Here is a 22,160-nt window from a genome sequence, read left to right as displayed (position 1 = left end):
ATAGTTTTTCCAAAATGTATCCACTTATTTCAGCACCAAGCTTTGAATAATCCTTCTTTCCTTTAGTACTATCTCATTAGGGTTTCCCAGGTGACACCAGGGGTAAAGAACCTGCCTGCTAACGCAGGAGATATGAGACGTGGGTTTGATCCCTGGGTTGGGAAGATCCCCTGGAGGAGGGCATGGAAAACCACTCCAGTATTCTTACCTGGAGAATCCCCAAGGACAGAGGAGCTTGATGGGCTACAGTCCATAGAGTCACTAAGAGTCGGACACGACTGATGTGACTTGGCACTGGCACCTCCTCATTATACACTTAAAGATACTGCTACTTCCGGAATAGCTATTCTATTTCATGTAGTCCCCCTTTCCATTATTTTACATTATTGTTAAAGTAATAGTGTTTTAATTATTGTAACTTTATAACAGTCATTTTCCTTTATGCTTGTTTTTCAAAATTCTTTGTTTTTTTTTTTTTTGTACATTTTGTTATATAAATACAGAATCCTTTGTCAAGTCCTTGTCCTCTTCATGCCACACCAAACAAAAGTCCCACTAGGCTTTTGGTCATTACTGCACTTAAATTTCCACATTAATTTGTGAATAATTGATACGTTTACAATAGTAAATTTTCCTATCCCCTGAAATAACATTTAATTCCATTTTTTGTTATAACTAAAGTTCTGTAGTTTTCTTTGTACAGCCCCCAGAATCAATTTGTGGTTAATATAAACAAATATATTAATTATTTTATATTATTAATTTATTTATATTTTTAACATGAATGGACTCTTTTTCCATTATATTTTCTCAGTAATTATTCTTATATATTAGAAAACTTTGCTCACTGAATATTTATCTTGTATGTCACCTCTTTAGTAGCTTCACTTAGATCTCAGCTGATCTATGGCTGTTTCTGTGCATATATTTCCTTTGTGTTATGAAAAAAGCTCTTCAGATGACTCCTTTGCAACCACTGACTTGATTTTATTCAATGACAATTCTATTTTTTACTGCTTCTACTACAGATCTTAATTCTTCTATTTCATTTTAATTTTGTTTCTAATTTTTACTTATCCCAGCCACATTCTTCTCATCTCACTCTATTAGGGCTAAATTGTACCCTTCTCAACTCCTTTGTATAAAGCAGGGTTTGGGGTTTTTTTCTCTTAAAAGTTTAAAAAAAGATGATCGTATAAGATTTTAAACAGCCTTTCTCATAATACAGTGGTTGGAATCATAAGCTTCCTAGGTATTGGAAGCCCATATTATTGATATGATTTACTTGTTACAATTTAATGCTTTCTTGGGCTTCCCAGGTGGTGCTGGTGGTTTAAAAAAAAAAAAAGAATCCGCCTGCCAATGCTGGAGACGTAAGAGACGTGGGTTCAATCCCTGGGTTTGGAAGATTCCCATGGAGGAGGGCATGGCAACCACTCCAGTATTTTTGCTTGGAGAATACCATGGACAGAGAAGTCTGACAGGCTATAGTCTTAGAGTCAGATGGAGTTGGACATGACTGAAGTGACTTAGCACATATGAAATGCTTTCTTACATATCTTAAGTCTAATATGATTTTTTTCTCAGCGTATGTTTATTTTTATTTATTTATTTCAATAAATACTCCTTCTGGGTAGGCTAAATTTCATTCCGCCAAACTTGTCAGTCAGGGTCCCAGCAGCAAACGTGGCAGATTCTAATTGGATAATTTGAAGGGAGTCTAACAGACTGTGGACAAGGATATGGGTGAGGAGATGGGAGAACTCATAGGGGTAGCACCAACTCCAGAGCAAATGAACTCCAGACGTGGATGACCAAGCAGAGTAGTGGTTATCATAGCCCAGGAAGGAGAGTGGAGGGAGAGGGTCTCAGACTGAGGCTGTGTCTTTGGTTGAGGAACGCCGCTGGAGAGCAGGAATCGAGTTTGAAGAATAAACAAACAGCCTCAACTCCTATCCCTAGATCTCCTACTGGTGCTTCCCACAGGACAAATTCAACTGGAAATCAGAGCAAGATGTTTCATCAATCAGGCCATGCCAGTAAGCCCCGAGGGGTCTAGACCAAGATGGGGAAATGTAAACCTAGAAGGACAGAGAAAAGGTATTAAGCTTATCAGTCAGAGTCCTTAACTTTTCATTGGTTCAAGCATTATTCTCCATTTATTGGTTGGTGCCCAGTTCAATGAGTACTCTGGATAAAAACCATTCAAGGTCAAGGGTGCATTTCTGGAGGAAGAGAAGGGAAAACAGCCTAGAAGGCTGATCCACAGGAAGTGGCTGAATAGGAAAAAATATAACTGGAGGTTACAGAAGAGTTGGATAAATAATTCAAGTTTGTACAGAGCTACTCTCTGGGTAGGTTGAGAAAGCTTCTGCAATGAGTCATAGTTAAAGAATTATAGTGCCAATAAAAATCTGAATTTTCTCTGTACATCTCAGTCGTTTAAGGACGTTCAAGTACATAGACGGCAGCAACGAATGGTAACATCACCCATTGTTTTCCATTGTTTCACTCATCTTCCATTGTTTCACCAAGGGAACTTTGAGGAATTTCTCACTCACTTAGTCCAGAAAAATATTGAACAATTGTCCCTATGTTTATCCTTCCATCAACTCTCTTCTCCAAGATTCCTCACCTACAGTCCTTCCCAATATGCCATAATTCCATCATTTCACACAGCCCCTTGGGGGGTGCAATTTTTCTTTTATTCTTATTGATTTTCTGTATAGAATCTTGCAGCATGACTTTTACCCTTCCTTTTACAGAACACTCAGGAAAGAAGATCAGGGAAGCCGGCAAGTTCCCAAACCTGAGTCAGGCAGAAGGAAGGGAAGGCTGTGAAAAAGTTAATAAATTTCTCACATCTTCTCTTTTCTCTCTTCCTCCCCTCCCCTTACCAAGAAGGGGGAAGAAAGATCTGTTAAAATGCTGCCAGAGTCTGCCCACCAACCTGAATTACTATGTCAGGTTTGTCCTGTGGTGGTTATAGCAATTTGGAATTCCACAGAGGGAAGAACAAACAAGAAAGCTGCTGATACTATTGTATTTGCGTGGTGGAGTTTGGTATTCTGACAATAAACCTACAGAGATGTATGAGTTTTTCCCACAGGAAGTTTTTTTAAGCCTAATTATTCCTTCTGAATGAGGTGTGTGCATCTGGAGATTTTCTTGTCAGGAAAACTGAGCAGACCGCATGAGGGCCATGGGCTTGACTAGGAGTGTGTGGAGGGTGGGTGGCTGGGGTTGGACCTGCCACCCATGATGCCTCCTGAGCCCCCAAGAGCCCTAGCTTGGGGTGTTCCCAAGTGTCACTGTCTGGACTGTGAGCATGCCATTTACTGGGGTTTTTCAAGGGATATGTGTGGTGGCGGCATTTCCTCTTTCCTGGCCTGCCAACCTGATTTCACAGAGTTTTTGAAAAACAGTACCCTCAGGGAAGTCCATGGTTGTTTTGACATTTGAGATAGAAAATATTTGCCATGTAACCTTTACATTAGAGGACTCGTAGCTGGGGACAAGCAAAGCATATTTATTTGCCTCCATGTGAGCATTTGGGATGGTGCTTAAAGCAAATCCTTTAAATGAGGAAAGGGCGAGTAGGTATGTAAGGAAAAAGAGAGGATAAAAAAGAAGGATAAAGAAGAAGGATAAAAATGAGGATGTGCTCATCAAGACTTTTATCTGCTGGTAAATATTTCCCACTTTGAATTTGATGCCTGAGCAACACATTTTGAATATGAGGATGCGAATTGCCATTGCCTAGAGCTTCCATCCTTCAAGGTCTCTGCTGAGACCAGGGAGCTGTGCTGGGCAGTGGAATTAGAACCTGGTTGGATTGTAGGGGCAACACGTACCTGTTCACTATTTGTTTGTGCCCTCTATGAATATCCCCTGCAGAACTTCTTGAGATTCGTGCACTTTGATAATCGAGATGAAGGCGGGGACTGGTAGGAGGCCCTCTGAGCTCTGGAGGACATGTAAGATGGGACAGACTTTGAAAGAGTGTGATGTGAAATTCACTTCCCCACCAGCCTTCTCCTGGCTTTTCAGTGCCTTGAGCATAGAGGCTATTTTGTCCCCCAGGCAATCTTAAGCACCCCAAGGAGTAAAGTACTTACGGAATTTTTGTTGAGTGACAGAATCTGAAAAAGGACCCTGGAAAAACCATAGCAGCACTCCCTCATGGCTCCTTGGTCACTCCGTATTTTGGCAAAAAGACCCAGAAGAGAAGAATTGGGAGACCACAGTCTTCACCTGTGACCACTCCTTGTTTGCACTAGGACTTTCTTCCACCTGTATTCTCAGAGTTTATCTGGGTTTAAAGGAAAAGAGAGAAGATGGGAAGAGGAAATCTACTCCTCATTTATATGGAATGACTCCACTTTTAACTGTTTCTTTATACTTCTGCATAATGTTTCTAAAAACAATCACAACTTTTCTCCCCCACCCCTTTCCCCTGGAGTTTCTGTTTAGGTGTGGAAGATTGACCACATATATCTCTCTCCTCTCCCATTTCCATTAAAATAATATTCAAAGAAGAAAACCAAAATTATATAAACACACAAGGACGAGGAAACAGGAAAGGAGACAATGGGTAAGAAAAGCTAAGGTATTTTGGTAGTTGGGAAGTAAACAGAGAGTGGTAAGTGATTCAGCAGAGAGAGGAAGTTAAAATACAAAGATTTTCAGGGGATAAGCACCCATAAGAAATGAGCAAATTCAGCCAACAAAACTCCAGAAAATAAAAATCAAGGTTGGACATCAGGTACAACATGATGGGATTAGGAAATAAGGAGATAGAGCAGAAATCAGGGAGGATTAGAGGAAGGTATGTTAGAATATGGAGCTTTTGGACTCCTGAGCCCACTGCATGAATGCACGCTCAGTTGGTTCAGTCATGTCTGACTCTTTGTGACCCTGTGGACTATAGCTTGCCAGGTTCCTCTGTCCATGGGATTCTCCAGGTAAGAATACTGGAGTGAGCTGCCATGACCTCCTCCAGGGGATCTTCCCAACCCAGGGATCAAACCTGTATCTCCTGTGTCTCCTGCATTGCAGGCAGATTCTTTACCCACCAAGCCACCTGGGAAGCCCCCTGGGGCCACTGCACAGTCCAAACAGCAGATTCTGTTCCTCGCCTCTCCCCTCTCACCACCTCCCACAATTCACCACCCTCCTCCACATTCACCTCAGAAAATAGAGATTTAATCTCTGAAAAGGCTGAACCAAGGAGGCTCTGGATTGGGGATCATGGCCACATCAGAAGGCAAAGGATGAGGTGCAAAGGCCAAAAATAGGGCATTAAGTGACAGCAGGTATATTGATTAAAGAGAACTTGGCATTGTTTCCCTGCACTGTCCACAGATTGAGAAATCCAGTCATAAAATGCCCAGGCAGAAGTCTGAAGGAGTCTGCTCTTAAGAAAATGAAGAATCCCAGAGAAAAGGCTATGAATATGTTGACATGTGAAGTTCCTTCAACTAAAATGCCAGCTCACCACTTACCTACCTACCAGAAAACCCAACAATTGTGAAGGAATCTTGCATAATCCATGCAAAGTCCATGCAAAGGAATTTTCCATTGTCTTTTTAGTACCTTGTCCTTAAACATGAACAGAGGGTCAAGGATTTCCAAGCATCTAAGGAAAACCTTCAAAATCAAAGAGACTAATATATGGAAAACAGAAGAGAGATACTATGGCCTTTGCAACATGAGGCTAAGGGAAGGGATGCGGTGGAGCCTAGGAATAGCTCTTTTTTTGTTTCTAGTACGAAATGGATGCTTTAAACCAGTGGTTCTTGACCTTGCTTGCACCACAATCACCTGGGAGCTTTAAAAATGCTGATTGATGTCTGGGCTCCACCTCCAGAGATTCTGATTTAATTAGTCTGAGGTGAGGCCTGGGTATTGAATTTTTAAAAGCTCCCCACATGATTTTGATATACATCCAAGTTTAAAAACTGCTATCTTAAACTATGGAGATATTTTACTTAGATTAAAACACAATAAGTTAATTTCTATTAAAATATTATACTGTTTTTTGAAAATAGAAAAAAAAAAGGGTTGCAGGATCTATCCTGGCCCTCCTGTTTGGGGAAGCACACTGACTGAAACCGCTCACCCTGACCAGGCACCATAGTAACCATTTGATGAATTGTTTTGACAGGAGATCCTGTTAAGGAATGCAGAACTAATAAGCCACCACCAACCAGAATTTGGGAAAGGTCAAAAGGTGACACCATGTGTCCAACCACCTCCCAGAATCCTCATTGGCAACCATCTTGGCTAAGCAATGCGTGCACCACCAGGAAGGACTCTGAGTCAGAATGACTGGCCAAAGACAACCCAGAAACTAACCCTATTACCATAATATCCGAGACTGCAAGCCATGTGGCAGAGCAGTTCTCCTGGGTTCCCTTACCCCATTGCTCGCCACCCTTGCTCCCCTTCCCAATAAAATCTCTTGCTTTGTCAGCACATGTGTCTCCTCAGACAGTTCATTTCCGAATGTTAGACAAGAGCCCACCTTTGGTCCCTGGAAGGGGTCCCCCTTCCTGCAACACTATAGGCGCTGCCATCTCACCTGGATCATTTTTTAGCTCCCACAGTTAAGTGCCCATACCCACACACACCTAGACCCTCCCTGTGGACCTCAGTTCTCTTTCCTTTGCTTGTTGTTCCTTACTCATCCCACTTTGAGTACTCTCATAGTTAATTACTTTTCTTTGCCTATTGATACGGAAATTGTCCTCGTATGTCCTGTCCAATCTCACTCTTCCATGATCACCCAGCATAAAGCAAGATCTTCCCTCACCAATCTTTTTTACCATTGCTTGCTTTCTGTCTCATTTATGTCATGATGAATGCCTTCACTGTTGTGGACATCCAAAAATAGCTAGGAAGTCATCTGGCCATTCAAGTTTGTCTGAACTCCCAAAACTTGGAATTGTATAACACACCACATTTTTAGGAGCCTTGTGGGTACAGTCCATGAGGTCTCAAAGAGTCAGACTCGACTGAGTGACTAACACAAAGACTATTTACCACAAACATTGTTGTTATTTTCTTTAATCTTTACGGCAATTATGTGAGGTGAAATATCAATATCCTTACTTCACAATGTGCACAAATAGTCTTGGAGAGACTGACCGACAAGCCTGGTGTTGTCCAGGCAGCCAATAGCAGGGCTTAGACCTAAATTTGGGTCTTTTAGGTCTGCTCTAGTTTTAGAACAACACCTCTGCCCTTGTTTTGAGATTTAAGTGGGGCAAATGTTCTTGCTTTCCCAAAAGATGCTTAATATCATGAAAATAAGAACCATATATTATACTATAAAACATTGAGTAATCGGTGCAAATTCAGTGCCTTGCACATTACAGGCACTCTAAAGTTATTTGCTTATTTGATTGTGGTAATAATAATTGGGAATATTTGCTGTGCCAGGTCATCAGAGGGATTTTCTTATTTAATCATCGCAAGAAGTATATGAATTGGTAAATTATTATTCTCCTTTTAAAAATCAATAACCATGTTGGAGAATGTAAAGGGACATGCACAAAGTCATGTGGCCTGTCAGGGTGAAGCTGAGGCTGAATCCAGAAATGAGAGTTCAGAGCTCAGAACTTCCTTGCCTCATTTCACTTCCATGTAAAATCACCACTACTGGTTCTTGTTATGAAGTCCTCTCAATGCAGAGTCAGAGTCCCTAAACACAACTGGAAGTGAACACAGGACAAAATGTTACTAATCTGGTGGTTGGTATTCACCATGGCAGGCTCAGAGAACTGTTCTAATGAAGGCCTACACAAATAAACAAACCAGGGTGTCAGCCTTTGTCTTGTAGTCCACCCCTGCTTCCTAAAAATAGTGCAAGTCCAAGAAACACTAATGGATTTGTCAATCAGAACTTTAAATCTCATGAAAAATAAAAAAATAATCTGTAAACAATGTTTGAACCTTGGCCTCAAAAGTTTTGGAAAATAAACGTTCATGCACACACACACACACACACACACACACACACGAATACGCCCACGCACAGGTTTTTTTGGGCACATGGCAATGGTTGTGAAGTAAATATATCCCACTGCACTGATCTTACATCTTGTCACATTAATGTTTCAGAGCACTCAATATAAATATTAAAACTAATAGCTTCCCTCTTCACCTATTACTCCTCCATCCCCTGAAATCATCATAAAACTTTCAAAGCCTTTTAGAACATTTACACACTTGAATCTGATGGTGGGGAAAGGAGATTCACACAACGCAGCCCATAAGCTTAAATAATAGTGAAGAGCTGTTTATGGAATATGCTTTATTTATTCATCATTTCAAGTAAAGTTTCCGTTTTGATGGAGGGGAAGAAAAATCAAAGTATAGCTGTCAAGGGAGAAGCCTGAAGTATTGCTTTTCTATACTGAGGACTTGCAGAAAAAAGAAGTCCATGAGAATCTCAGTCCAAGGTCAATCAATGCTAAGGCTGTGGGTACGTAAACAGCTAATGGATTGTAAAGACACATAGCAGTGTTATGAATTTTTAAAGAGCAACTCTTCAGCACAGAACCCCATAAATCAATGATGACTTATTGGCTGGATCAATTATGCAAACTTTTAAAACATTTAATGACAGGTAATGAACAGGTCTCTGGAGGACACCAGTCAACAGAGTTTTTGCAGTTGTAGTTACATCTGCTTAAGTGAATTGAGTAGAGACAGTCGTTTCTAGGAAGTAATTAAAAGTTAAATCTAAGAGGCTGCCCAAAGTGAAAGTGCAAAATTGCTGTAGGCTTCTTACATATCTTAGGTAGCTAGGGAAATGGGTTGCCTCCTGATGTATTTACAGACAGTCCAGTTTGGTTTTAGACTAGGATACCTTTTCCAGCAAGTTCCTATTTCTAAGCATTTATCTGGAGGTTTTTTTGGCAAAGCAATCTGAGTAGCAAGGAGAAAGAATTTTTGAAAGAAAAAAATGTATAGTATGGGTGATGACACAGGGTGCTTATAATTAATTATTTTGAAATTTACTTTGGAGGAATAGAAAAATAGGCAGAGATGGGGTGATACTGCAAGATTCTGCTCCATCTGGAAGCACAGGATCTAAAGATAAATGTGGGTTGACTAATCCCTCAGAAAGTCTCTCATCATCACTTATGGCATTACAGTGCTTTAATTGCATATTAAAACAATGACCCGGTGAAACATGAAGCACTTTGGAGAGGAGATTCCTGAACTCAACAGTCCTTTAGAGTTTAAACATTGATTTTTCTTATTGTATAACTTCAAATAAGTCCTAAGATTATGAGAAAGACAGAAGTTAAACATGCCATTCCATCCTAAGCATGGTTCTTTATGTTTAAACCACTGACACTGAAGCCGTTTTCTGAGTTAACATAGTTAAAGCATCGCTCAGAACAGATAAAGCCTTCCAACAGAACCAGAAAACACTAAAAATTCTGATATTTCTGTATTGCTCACTCATTTTACTGCTCAGCAGAAGGATGTTAAGAAAGGAAACGTATAAAGGAAGTTGGTTGTAAAGTGCCCGAGTTCAAGTATCTCTGTCCTGGGATTGTTTCCTGTGTTGGAGAAGCTTCCTTAGAATTGTGACTGGATTTTCAAAATACTTTTAGTTAAGAAGGGGGAAAGAAAATATTCTAATCACATTGCTGATGTTTGGTTGTTTCATTTTCTCATGAGGCTTTGCTAACTACCAAACGCACGTAAGAAGTTTGACTCTGCGTATGTTTAGTAGAGCTAGGCTTCCCTAGTAAAGAAGATCACAAAAGAGGTTGGCATTAATTCTATCCTCAAACTGTGAATGTATTTACTGTCATATTCATATTCATGACTAAGTAAAATGAGTCAATTTCTCTAATATCCAGATCTTTTATGAAAATGTATACATCTTAATTTGTACTGATAAATAAACAGGAACTCAGGGTTAAGAAGTAAACACACATGGTTTCAAATCCTAGATCTGATATTTACTGACTGTATGACTGTAGGTGAGTTTCCTAACTTCTCTTGTTTTATATCCTCATCTGTAAATTGTATAGCATAATTTATACCTTGAAAAAAAACATCTAGCATATGGGTATCCAATAATGGCAGTGGTTATTATCTGTCAAATCTAAAATATCCCTGGGAGCAGTAATTACCAAGTAACGTCAGGTCAAGAGTTGTTGCAAGATTCAGAGAAATATCCTTCCACTAAAGAATGTTGCCTTTTAGAATAATAATCACTATTAACACTGAGGTATTTATCATGTATCAGGTGCTTTACCTGCTCCAGTGCATCCGAGTCTGTCAACTCTTTGATACAAGCATTACTATGACCATTGTACAGATGGGATCTTCGAATCACAAAGAAATTAGGAGACTTGCCCAAAGCCATCCCGGTATAAAATGGCAGAATCAGTATTCAAAAGTAGATCAAACTGGGTTTGGCCAGAGGCCACTAGGCCACGACGCTGAGCTTTAATTGGCTAAACAAGTGACTAAAAATACTATACCTAAATTTTCCTCCATTTAGAAAAAAAAAGAACAAGTTTCACCATAGTGAATTTCTCCTAACTGTCTCGGCAAACAAATAAAGATTATAATACTGGTCATGAGGTTGAAATTTATCCTAGGTGGGAAGGAACGAGAGACGACGGTGGGCAGCTTTAGTGCAGAGGGCTGTGTACATGACGTACCGAGTAATTCTATCAGACAGGAGTCGTGCTGTGAGTAATAAATGGTCTGTTTCTCTGACCCAGGGGTCTTGTGTCTTCTGTCAGTTTATGTACATAAAACAATGGCAGGCTAACTTGTTAGCTTCCAAGTAGGGTAAAATCTCAGACCCTTCACAGTTTCTGACTTAACACTGAGGAGGAGAGGTCATAACTGTCATACTTCCACATGGAAGGAAACATCAGAAGTGTCCCCTGACACGTGAGTTCTCAGAGTTTCCTGGCAGAACGAAGGGTGGGGCGTGGGATGGTGGAGACAAAACTTTCAGAACACCTTCTGCTGGGGCCTCTGTTCTCCTAAAGAGAAGAGCTCAAGCGAGAGATGTAAATTAAAACCAGTCAAATGTCACTGAACATTAAACAAATGGCAAATATGAAAATGTTGGACAGGACTTCCCCAGCAGTCCAGTGGTTAAGACTCTGTGCTTCCACTTCAGGGGGCATGGGTTCGACCCTTGGTCTGGGAGCTAAGCTCCCACAGGATTCGCAGCAAGGCCAAACAAACAAACAAACAAACAAAGATATGAAAATGCTGGATAACCAAAGTGATGAGAAAATGTGAGGTGGGAGGACCACACATTCACTGCTGGTGAGAGTCTAAATGGGAGTGATTTACTCTTGAGAGAGTAATTTGGCAATACTAATAAAGTGAAGATACCAACTCAGAGTTCTTGAAATTTTACTCCTAAAGGTATACTCTGAAGAAACTCTTGCAGAAGTTACACATATAAGAATTTTATTGTAGCACTGTTTGTAAGTGAAAATAGAAAAAAATTTAATATCCATGAAGAGGAGAATGAATAAATTAAGGTAAATTCACACTACATAGGACTTAAATGAATAAACAAAATGACATATAACAATATGGATAAATCTCAAACACATAATATTAAACTAATGAATGTATTAATAAGTTGGTGACACATACTTAGAGTATAATTCCATTTGTATAAAATTCCAGAACACATGAAAAAATGGTAAATATTTTAGAGCAGCAGTCCCCAAAATTTTTGGCCCCAGGGACCAGCTTTGTGGAAGAGAATTTTTTCCAGGGACTTGGGGTGGGGCAATTGTTTTCAGGATGGTTCAAATGCATTACATTTATTGTGCACTTTATTTTTAATCTAATGCTGCTGCTATCTGACAAGAGGTACTGGTCTGTGGTCCAGAGATCAGGGAACTTTGTTTTAGGGATACATTCACATGCAATAAGAGTATAAAAACATGCACAGAATGGGTATTTGATAATAGGAGAACAAATGGAATAGCATAAGGAAGGGTATATGGAGGTTCTTCAATTATAGCTGTGATATGTTATTTTTTAAGCCTATTGTCAATGAGTGAATGGGGCTTCCCTAATAGCTCAATTGGTAGAGACTCCGCCTTCAATGCAGCAGACCCTGGTTCGATTTCTGGGTAATGAGTGAAGTATTTGTTACATTTCCTTCCATATCTTTTGTGTCTGAAATATTTCAGAAAAACTTTTGAAGAGTATCATTTATATCAGAAAAGGACTGATAAGATTTGGGGAACTATAACTTAATGATAAAAAGATTTATACCTCAGAAGATAAAGAATTGTGATGTAAGAATGAATTGACTCGATCATCCATGAGTTGGACAATGCATTTCTGAAATCATCAATCATTTCTATAGTATTGGATACAATTCTAGAAAATTTCTTCCTTCTATTTTGAGTTTTTTGAGCCATTTGTAAAGTTCTTAACTTATTATAGAGTATTATTAATCAATAATGTAATTAATAATATACTAATTAATTTAATTAATATTTGTTAATAATGCATGCTAAGTCACTTCAGTCATGTCTCTTTGCAACCCTAGGGACTATAGCCCACCAGGCACCTCTGTTTATGGGGATTCTCTAGGCAAAAATACTGGAGTGGGTTGCCATGCCCTCCACCAGGGGACCTTCCCGATCCAGAGATTGAGCCCATGTCTCTTATGTCTTCTACATTGGCAGGCAGGTTCTTTACTACTAGTGACACCTGACTTAGGTCAGGAAGTAGTCTTGGAGCTTATCTTGGCAACAAATGGACACACATCTACCCTAAAAGATCAAGTGTATGTTTCTGAGGAGGAAAGATTATTCTGATTATTATTCTTTCACAACTATCAAGTGAAAACATTTTTAAAAAATTCTAGTTTCTGGTGAACAATTTTGAATGTCTTTAAAACGGATACATAAACCAAATCATAATTGTCCTACGGAAGGAAGTGTCCCAAATACTTTTTTTGAATTTCTGAGACTGAAATTTTGTGACCTCAGTGTCTCCATCTTAAGGACGATTTGGGGAACCACCATATCAATTCCTTCTTATCATTCTTTAGGGAAAAAGTGAGATGAAAATGTGACTTGGTGTGGTCCGCTTATGATCTGACACATAATCTCATCTTAAATCACAGGACTTGACATTGTGATCATTTCAAGTTGTGTATCTGGATTTAGTGATGCTATCACCATTGGCAGGATATACTTAATCCTTTATATTTTAATGTTTGCCTCCTCTCTGAAACTTCAAAATATATCCCATACTCCACAGACAACGGCACCAGTTCTCCCTTACCTTGAGCTTGTTAATAACGTTTACAAGGTATCATTAAACAGGTATGATCTGGTTCTGCAGTAGGAGACCAAGACTAAATTGTTGCTTCTATTGTTTGCCCAGTTGGGCAGTTAAAAGGTAGGAAAGAGGGCTAAGAAGGAATGTGTACAAGCTACAAACTGAACCCCCTGCAAGCCATCTCTAGCTCTGCAAAGAGAACATTCTAGACTCTTTCAAGTTTCAAACTTCATCTGGGCTTCCTTCTTGGATAGACCAGCATGAGTTCAGAAAAACACCTGCTCCTTGAAGTTGAAGTGGTAAAGCCACCAACTTGCTGTAAGTATTCCAACTTCCAAAGTACTGATCATTTATGATGACAGACTGCTCTGCCATCTGGACAAGCAACTGAGAGTTTATTGACCCTTGAATTAAAAAAAATTTAAGACCAAGACCAAGACACAGTACAATTTACAAAACAAAAGTAGACTCAACAAAACATCCACCAAGACTCCTCCCTGAAAATATTCACAGACTGTTGAAGCTGAGAGGTGAACTAGAAATCAGTCCTCTTTCCTCCTATTTTACAGAAGAGGAAAGAGAGGCTCAGAAAAGGTGTATCATTTAACGAAGGCCAGGGAGCCAGTTAATGGGAAAGCAAAGACTAAAATTAGTCTTTGGACAAGTGCGACTTCCTCTATCATGTTCAATTCTGAGACGAATAATGTCGTTTACTTATCAGTGGTATTATAGAGTGATTGTTACAGAAGTGATTTCATAGCACAAGAAAGGAATGAAGATGCAGCCTACATGGAAAGAGTTGAGAGAGCTAAGAGAGTCGCTATGATTAACTGATTAAGATATGCTATATGAGTTTTAAAAATGAAGGGAGTTACTTTGTTGGAGGAAGAAAAGAGAGAGGAAATAAAGAGCTTGTTCTCCCTTTCCATGAAGTTCTGACTTATTCCACAGAGTTTAGCAGGAAAGATTTTATTTGAATATAAAGAACTTTGGGTAATATTTTAAACAGTGTTAATGATTATTGACAGGCTTCCCAGATGGTGTTAGTGGTAAAGAACCTGTCTGCCAATGCAGGAGACATAAAAGACACAGGTTCAATCCCTGAGTTGGGAAGATCCCCTGGAGGAGAGCATGGCACCCCACTCCAGTATTTCTGCCTGGAGAATCCCATGGACAGAGAAGCCTGTCCACAGGGCTACAGTCCATAGGATAGTAGAATCAGACATGACTGAAGTGACTGAGCATGCACGCATGCAATGATTATTGCCAAATATCTTGGTCTTGAATTTTTTAAAATTCAAGGGTCAATAAACTCTCAGCTGCTTGTCCAGTTAGATCCACTGAGTGCTTGGCTGAATTTGCTCTCTAACTTCAGAAATCCAAGATTTAATATTATTCCAGCTTTCCTAGTGGTAAAGAGAAACTGAATGACTTTGCTAGAGAAGAAAAGTTCATATTGGGATTCTTATTTGATGTAAGGAAAATCAGGTTCCTTTGTTCTTGGTTCTCTCCTGACCGGCCTGAGGCTATGCTAGGTCTCTGCAGTATGAGGAGCTTGTGGACTGATTCAGTCAGAGGACTGATACTGTATGGGATGGTCTCTGAGTCATCCCAGGAGTGGAAAGGGTGTAGTCAGGCATTTTATATTTTGTTCAGTTAAATTCATAAATCATCCACTGTATGCCAGATACAGAGCTAATGGGTCACTTTCAAATGAGACAGGCTTCACCATCATGGGGCTTTAGTGTAGTGGAATACACAGGCCTTAGAAAAGTATTTCAGATGTGATGAACACTATTCAAGGGGAGCTAGATGGGGAGAAAAACCTAGGCAAAGTCAATGTAGCTTTTACTTTGGCCTGGATGAGTCAATTTCTGTTTCATGGGACAAAATAAAATTTAAAGATCATTGCCTCTTAAGAAATACCTATTCATTCACTTTTATAAGTAAATACTTAGGAAAATGCTTCATATTCCTAATATGAAAAAATGGCCTAATATTTTGTATCAATCCAAAATAATATTAATTACAAAAGGAGTGTTAAAAATCGGTGGAATGGTTAATTTTATACACTTAAATATAGAATTTTGGGGGGTTTCCCACATGGCTCAGTGGTAAAGAATCTCCCTCCCAATGCAGGAAATTCACAAGATGTGGGTTCCATCCCTGGGTGAGGAAGATCCCCTGGAGAAGGAAATGGCAATCCCCTCTAGTATTCTTGCCTGGAAAATCCCATGGACAGAAGAGCCCAGCAGGCTACAGTCCATGGGGTCACAAAGAGTCAGACACGATTGAATGAGCATGCATGCATAGAATCTTTATACACTCCCTGTACTTTACGGGGATGTAGACTAGGACATTATATTTTTTCATTTTATTAGGCATCATGGTTGACCCTGAACCGAGTCAAACTGCTCAGTTAAACAGGCATTATGGTGGGTTAGTCACATCATGGCTTGGGCTTTGCCTGAGCTTCCCCAAAGAGGAAGCCTGGCCCTGTGACACAAGCTTGCTTGCAGGTAGCTTTCTTCAGTGTAGACAACAGGGAACAGAGAAGTGTGAAACTTGGAAGGAAGACTTATCCAACAGGATGTTATTGAGCTGATTACTGCTGTGGGAAACTGGGGTTCCTTCCTCTAGGGACAGTCTAGGGTGAGTGTGCCTTAAAATGATCAGCGTTCCACTTTTACTCCTGCATCCTCACCCACAACAGGGAGGGTTGTCTTCTCCATCATTGCTGAGCAGGCCTGGCAAGTGTCCAGTCCCTGGTGACAGAGCAGTCCAGGACACAAAGCAAGATGACATGAGCATCTGAGGTAAGGTGCAGTCAGGCTCCACCTGGCTGTGGCAATGCCTAGGAAAGGGACAGCAGTCCCTCACAAGGACTATTAAAAATAGTTCCTTCAAAACTATAATCCAAAAGATAGCAGCCCTATTTACAATAGCCAAGACATGGAAACAGCCTAAATGTCCATCGACTGAGGAATGGATAAAGAAAACGGATATTACTCAGCCAGAAAAAAGAATGAAGCAATGCTACAGCTAGAAATTATTACACTAAGTGAAGTAAGTCAGACAAAGAAGGACAAATACCATATGATATCACTTCTATGTGGAATCTAAAACATGACACATGAATTTATCTGTGAACCAGAAACAGACTCACAGACATAGAGAACGACTTGCAATCACCACAGAGGTGCAGGAGGTGGGGATGGATGGATTGGGAGTTTGGGATTAGCAGATACAAACTATCATATAAAGGGAGGATAAATAATTAGATTCTACTGTATACCACAAGGAACTATATTCAATATCATGCCATAAATCATAATGGAAAAGAATATGAAAATGTGTATATGTGTATAGCTGAATCACTTTGCTGTACAGTAGGAATTAACAACATTATCAGTCAACTATATTTCAATAAAATTTAAAAAAAGTTCTTTTCCATACTGGTCACAGCATCTACAATGTCTAGCAATTCAATGGGAAATATAGAATTTTTCATTCTGAAGCTTATTGGAAATAATTCTTTGAATTCAGGATACAAAATGGACCCCATGGTGTTAGCAGGTTTAGCAGTTTAATGAGTATTTGTTAGCTAGAGCTTTAGAGAATGACAAAGAATCACTTCAAAATGCTGATGTTAGTGGACTGACACCAAGATTTATTCATGTATCTATCAGACCAATGTTCTCAAACCCCTTCTATGAGCCATACTCATGATGGATACTGGGGATAGAAACTGAGTAAGATATGATTCCTTTCCTCAAAGAGAGCTCAGTCAGTGGTAGATAAAATTAAATACATAAAGAACTCCTCAAATAAACTCTGAGCCATATCACAGATTTGAAGAGAATGAGAAGAGCACAACCCACTCTTCCTGGGATGTTGGGAAGGAGTCACAGAGGAGGGTGTTGGGAGCCAGGACTAAAGACAGCTTTAGTAACCATACGTTTTCTTTTCCTTTATACATAGTTGTTACTAGTTGGATACATACAAAAACACAAGAATGGATGTCCTAATGATTCCTATTATGATGTGGTGCTAACATATGTGAAGTCAGCCCTGTCTTCAAACAGTTCACATTTCAGTTTTCCAAACAGAATGGTTAGATTCCATCACACTTCTTCTTAGATGCTAAGAACTTCATAAATTCCTCTTGTAATTTTACTTGCTTTCAGACAATAATTGTTAACTGATAAATAGAATTGTCAGGTGTGGAATCAGTAGTGAGAAAAAGATAGTTTCTCTGTTGCATTTACAAAGAATCCTCGATAAGACCTCTGATTCAATTAAGGATATAAACTCTCAGATGGAGTTGATGACAGCTTGAGTCCTCACCAGCTAGGCTGTGCTCAGAGCATGCTCAGCCAAAAAGGGATGAAATCAGTGCAAGAATTTCATGGCCTCCAAGAAAATTACTGTTGAGAGATGACCCAGTTCTTTGATTGGTATCACCAGAAGACAGGCCTCTTTGAGAAATGGATGTAATGACAACTACCAGCTGCTTAAAATTTTCTGTATTATATGCATTTGCTTTCAAATGACTTTAGCATTTTAGCATAAGCCACCACTTGCTCTTCTCCAGGATCTGGACTCTAGGCATTTTTAAAGCAGAAGGCAGAGGCAGGCCTGGCAAAGCAGTGAGCCACTCTGCATCTCACAGGATGGATGAAAGCATTTTTGCTTGGATCCCTTAATGATCCCAGGCCAAGAAAGCCATATGAGTAGATTAGTGATTCCAAACTGAATTCTTTCCTCTCCACTGTGTTTCTCTCCATTGTTCTCATTCACAAGGACCACAGATAGTGGTGCAAGATTAAACCCTCGGACCATGAGCTCTGCATTGCCACCTTCCCATCCTTGGCCCACATAGTTTCTGGCATGGATGTGCTTTGGACTTAACTCATTCCCATGTCTACACTGACTTGTGAAAACTCTTGAAAGAATCCTACTTTGTTCCTATGAAAGATCTAGGTGTTTGTAAAGAGAGAAAGTGGGTTAAGGGAGTTGAAAAGGTAAAACAGAAAACTAGAGCAGAAACTATGGCACTCTTTGCAAATGAATGAAATTCCACAGGATTCTTTGTTGATTTGCCACCAGTGCTATACCTGGAAGTCTCCTCCCTCTCCCCATCCACTGCCCAGATTGTTATCTTTAAACCCCCACCCCCAATCCTCCACTCATGCCATTTGCCCTTGGACTGGGAAAGACTGTGGATACCATATTGCAAAGATGTAATAGCAATAGCAACAGTGGAAAATTTTTAAGTTGAACTGTTTACTGGGCTCTTACTAAGTGCCAGGCACTATTCTTGGCAATTTTACATATTAACTCAGTTAATTCTCACAACAGTGCCCTGGGGACACACTGCAATATTCCTCCTTTGTAGGTGAGGGACTGGGGCATAGAGAGCCCAAGTGGCCCAAGGTTATACAACTAAATGTGTCCCTCTCTGGAGTCACCACTCTTCTGCTTGGGCTAAAGGACGAATTAAGGAACCTATATAATGCACTAATGTTAATTCCTATTATTTCTTTGCCAAATGGAAAATCAGGGATTAGAAAGTGTGGGAGGGAAGAACATCTTATGTCACTTCCAGGGGAAATGATTTAAGACATTTAGCCTCTTTAACCCAATAACATCTTTTTGGAATGTGTGAGCTCTGAGCCATCCTAAGGGTGTCCTGTATCCAACAGATGACACTAAATAGTTTGCTAGAGCAACTTGAATGCATTCCTCCATATGGATAATACCTTTGGGAAAACTGTGAATGGTAAGTTCCCACCACACACCTTCTTTCCAGGGACCCACACATGGTGACATTCATCCACACGTGGGAGTGTTACTGGCTGCTGCAGGCAGGAGGGTCAGATAAAGCGTAAAGTCTAACTGGCCCTGGGATCTCATTCTGACCCAAGGTAACTGGAACAGAACCAATTTGTGGTTTCTACATGCTTTTGTTGTTTAGTCGTTCAGTCATGTCTGACTCTTTTGCGACCCCATAGACAATAACCCACCAGGTTTCTCTGTCCACAGAATACTCCAGGCAAGAATACTGGAGTGGGTTGCCATTTTCTTCTCTAGAGGATCTTCCCGACCCAGGGATCAAACCCACCTCTCCTGCATTACAGACAGATTCTCTACCACTGAGCCACCTGGGAAGCCCTCTATGTGCCTTTGGCCCAGAGGAAAAACTTTGGGAATTTAGCTTTACTGGAACCTTATCATCCCACATTCCTTCTTAGAGATATACTCACCATGAAGAACCTGTGATGGGTGTCATCTGGAAGAGCTTCTTGGAGGAGCTCCTGGAGCTTCATCATTTTTGCTGTGCATCCCTGGAGGTGCGTGTGGGCTCAGTTGCTCAGTTGTGTCCAACTCTTTGCAACTCCATGGACTATAGTCCACCAGGCTCCTCTGTCCATGCAATTTTCTAGGCAAGAATATTGGCACAGGTTACCATCTCCTTCTCTAGGAGATCTTCCAGACCTAGGGTTGAACCCACATCTCCTGCGTCTCCTGCACTGGGAGGCAGATTCTTTACTCTGAGCCACCTGGGAAGACCTGGAGGATCAGTGTGCAAATATGGGCAGATGAAAGATTCCCGCCACTCAGTCTAACTCTGACTGTGGGCTTAAGTTGGGTTTGCAGAATGACTTACCTGTTTTTAGTAACCGAGAGTTGAGTATACCATGGTAGACCTCTTAGAGAGGTCACCCACACAGCTGGGCCCCTCTGGGTCCTTTGGGGAACTCCATGAGCGGGGGCAGTGGAGCTTGGTTGGCTCAAAATGGGCAGTTGGCACTGAGCGCTGAGCGCTGGTGCCCACCTGCAGACCAGCAGCCTGAAGCAGAAATGGTGCACCATGCTCTGTGCCTGCACGCCTCATGTGTGTGCTTCGGGCATTTGGGAAGAGGCAGCCCCACATCATAAAAACTCCCTGAAAGCCACTGAGGTACCTCTGCAAGAAACGTAATGGACTGTACTGAAAGCCTAGATTTGACTGATGTGAGGTTTGGGACTCTACCCAGGTAAGAATCCATGCAGCAAGGAGACCAGAGGAGGCGAATGACCCAGGGTAGGGCCAAACTGTTTACCAGCAGATGTGTTTTTGAAAATCTTCCTTAACTGGTCATGGCAGCGGAAAATATCCTGCTGTTAAACGCATCTGCAATCCCCTGCTCTCCCAGTCCACCTACAAAAATTTTGACCTTTAAAGAAATGATGGAGAAGCTGGTGATTTTTTTCTATGGCATTGAAGCTCAGTCTATTTTAGGCTCCAAGGCAATCGCAGCCCTCTTTGCTCCCTATTTCGCATCACTTTTAAGTCCTGTCCTGGCCACTATGAACCCTTCAGCACTTCTCTCTGTGCAATCACTCGAGTCAAGATCTGTGATTTGCAGATGACATGTACATTTCTTGGCTGATGGTTACAGATGACATGTACATTTCTTGGCTGATAGTTGCTGAAGCAGTTTGTAAATCTAAGGCAGTTAAGAAGGAGTCGGGGGTGGTGGAAGAGCAGATTACAATGGAAAACTGTAATGCCACCCTAAATTTCTATTTTCATGCAAGTGTATAACTTCTCATTATTTTGATTGGAGAAAAGGTAACTCAGTATTCCTGTTGGTATGAATTATTGTATCCATGTTTTTGATGATCAAGCAATTGGCTGATTTCTGCTGTTTGTCATTTCTAAGAGTGCAGTACCTTAGAAACCTGGGTTGGGGGATGTGGCATTATTAAAAATGTTCACCCCTGAAAAGTCCAAACTCAAAGATAAAATCTTAGGCTTTTCTCATTATGACAATCTGTTACAAGGATGCATCAAATGACATTCAGCTTCCTGAGCTTTAGAACAATGATGGGTGCATTCTGGATCATCTTTTGTGTGTATATTAACTAAATATGAGCAAATATTTGCTCATACCAAATCTATGAGCAAAGTTATTTCAGTGTCATTTATTGAAACATTCACTCTCTTAAAAAAAGACCACCTTAATGAAAAATAAGGCTTACTTGATTTCTAAGCAGACATGACATGTGTATTAATATAACGTGATCTGAAACACATATTAATGAGATTTCCATCAGAAGGATTATTGAGGTTCTGTGTTCAGACACCGAGAAGAGCCAAATGGGTGTGCCAAGCCCCCATTCCTAATCTTCAAAAGCAAATTTATTGAAGTGTCTCAATTTTGTCACACACCCTAACATCTGCATATGGGCCCAGATTCCTAATCCTGTCACACTATGAGACTGCAGATTAAGAGAATGTATAAACAATATCTCTGTCGCTACACATGAATATAGACTGCTAAATCGAGTGCGGGTGGGCTTTGTGGCAGTGATTCCTTATCTTAGGGAGATTTTGCACTAAACATTGTTCAAATCCTGAAAAAACAAAAATAAAGAAGCAGTGGTAGCCTCTGATATTTTCTCCCTTCGTCTCATTCAAAGGAAGTTCATTGTTAAGTGGAAGCTACCATATAACTGCTTTAATAACAATTAAGAAGCAAAGAAAAGGAATTAATATGTAAAGAAACGTCCATCATGTCTTAGATGTTTAACAGGCATTATTCCAATTCATAAGAAATCAATAAAAGAAGTCTTCATTGAGATTTCACATTCAGTGTTCTATACTGAAACTGTGGGCTTCCCTGGTAGCTCAGCTGGTGAAGAATCTGCCTGCAATGCAGGAGACCCCGGTTTGATTCCCGGGTTGGGTAGATACACTGGAGAAGACATAGGCTACCCTATCCAGTACTTTGGGCTTCCCTAAGTGGATCAGACGGTAAAGAATCTATCTGCAATGCAGGAGACAGATTCGATCCCTG

Source organism: Odocoileus virginianus, chromosome 5 (assembly GCF_023699985.2).
Source record: "Odocoileus virginianus isolate 20LAN1187 ecotype Illinois chromosome 5, Ovbor_1.2, whole genome shotgun sequence".
NCBI lineage: Eukaryota > Metazoa > Chordata > Mammalia > Artiodactyla > Cervidae > Odocoileus > Odocoileus virginianus.
The sequence above is the reverse complement of the archived record's forward strand: the minus strand, read 5'-3'. Positions refer to the sequence as shown.